This window comes from Limulus polyphemus, unplaced genomic scaffold, assembly GCF_000517525.1.
Source record: "Limulus polyphemus unplaced genomic scaffold, Limulus_polyphemus-2.1.2 Scaffold1125, whole genome shotgun sequence".
NCBI classification, from domain to species: Eukaryota; Metazoa; Arthropoda; class Merostomata; order Xiphosura; family Limulidae; genus Limulus; species Limulus polyphemus.
In genome coordinates this window covers 324601-326614 of record NW_013666735.1, presented here as the reverse complement: position 1 = coordinate 326614, position 2014 = coordinate 324601, and the positions used below count along the sequence as shown (strand labels likewise).

General features: G+C 29.2%; 1 protein-coding gene across 2 annotated transcripts in view; it reads left to right on the top strand.

Moving 5' to 3' along the window:
• LOC106462247 (NF-X1-type zinc finger protein NFXL1-like) overlaps window positions 1-2014 on the top strand; it is a 47393-nt gene that overhangs the window by 7906 nt on the left and 37473 nt on the right. The gene's annotated exons all lie outside the window — the stretch shown is intronic.

The following is a 2014-nucleotide window of genomic DNA, read 5'->3' as shown; positions in this document are numbered from 1 at the left end:
GAACTCATGGGAAAACCTTGTACTTTCGAACCAAGTAATAGATAAGAAAATTAAAAGATCTGCTGTTTTTATGTTTTGCGAAAAAATATAAGACAACCTCATTGTTTTTGCTGGGGATATATAATGGTTGGGTCTCATGAACTCAAAAAGTTTAAATCTTAACACAAACACTGAACATGCTTGTATGATTGGGTTATTATAACGTTTTATAGAAATGTATAAAATAAAGGATTTTCTAGTGGAAATAAACTATTATACTAGTAATTCTAGGTAATGACAAAGACAAAAATGGTGCAATAAAAAACAAAGGAAAAAATAAGCCCACTATTATGATTATGAAATTTTAATGTCAAACAAAGTTCCTTTATGGAGTTACCAGTGGTGAATGGCTGTCTAACATTTCCATTATTTATCATGACCAGTAGTATTAGGTTTTGACCAGTTAACCCTTTCCAGACGGGTCAGAGGCCATGTCATCGCCTTTGTTGACTCGCATTCAAAATTTCAGTGAATTACTATTTCATGAATTTATGTCAATAAGTTTGGTATAAAACTGTACGTTATAATTCAAATTTTGGTATTATACATTATTCAAATTCTGAATTTAAAAGTAAATATTAAAAAAACAAAGTTGAACATTTATTTTTGTATGTCACTTGGTATCTTGAATGCAGCACTGGTTCAAATTAGGTGTTTATGATGTCAAAATACTGAGTCTATAGTTTTGTATGAATTGACAAACTAGAATATAAAATAAGAACCTCTTATCTCTTCTATATGCTAAGATATCGCTCATGTACTGAATCAAATACAGTGGCACCCTGCCCCCTTCTTCCATTTTTGGAAATCCTCCCTTGGGTACACTTACTTCTGTGTATGACATGTGAATAACCAGTTGAAAGCTCATAATGTCCCCCTAGTGGCTTTCTCAGCCATTTTAAATTGTTAGGACACCAGCTTGTACTTTCGAACCAAGATTTCAAGGAGGTAGGTTGTGTCTTTAGTCTGCTCGAAATTTCATATTTTTTTAGACCGAAATACAGCTTAGTTTTGGTATATTATGGTATTGATATAGTAATCTGTGATTTTTTGGTAATTCAGCTGTATATATATATAAAACCTAAAAAAAATTTTTGTTTCATATGCTCCAAATAAAAATTTTTAAAAGGCTTAGCAACCTACATCATGCAGCAACTAAGTACAAAAGTTGTAACTAGAAGAGACAGTTGTTTGCTTTATTTCTTTATTTACTGTTCTATATTTTAAGAAAAATAAGTTTTAGAACTTACTTCTAAGTAGCAATAATCTATATACATATATAATGTATAATAATTGAAATGTGAATGTATTTTACAAAATACTAGTTTACTAAAATACAGCCAAGACAAGTTACTTTGTAAAGACTAAAGGTCAGTTTTATGTTATTGGATACAGTAACATAAGAGCATGTGTGCCGCATCATTGTAACTTCTGTATTGTTAGCCAGGCACGGCTGAAAGGTCTATATAACAAAAATAATAAATATATATAAATGTATAGTGTTATGAGATTTAAGCTATTTAGTCTAAACATTTATGTTTTCGTATTACAATTTGTTGTCATTCTAGAATGAGAAGGCATAATTTATATTTATTTCCCATTTTGTTATGGTGGTTATGAGATCAGTCAAATCTACCAAACCCATACAGAAATTTGTTACTGAAAATAACAGATGAAATATAAAGTTTTTCTTACGAAACATTTGATAACTATTTGGACATTATAAAGATTTTGCATGTGAAATCGAAAACTTTTTGATGCATAAAAGTATTTTTAATCTTGAAATGAAAATTACTTTGCATGTTAGATAGGCAACATGTGAAAAGAAAAAAAAAGCCATAACAAAAACATTGCTTTACAAACCTTAAGACTTAATAAAAAAAATTAGATATTGTTACATGTCTGCTTGTTTGATAATTTCTCGTAAAATTTCTTTCCGAGAAATTTCAGCGATACAAGTTCTTTCTTAATTAAA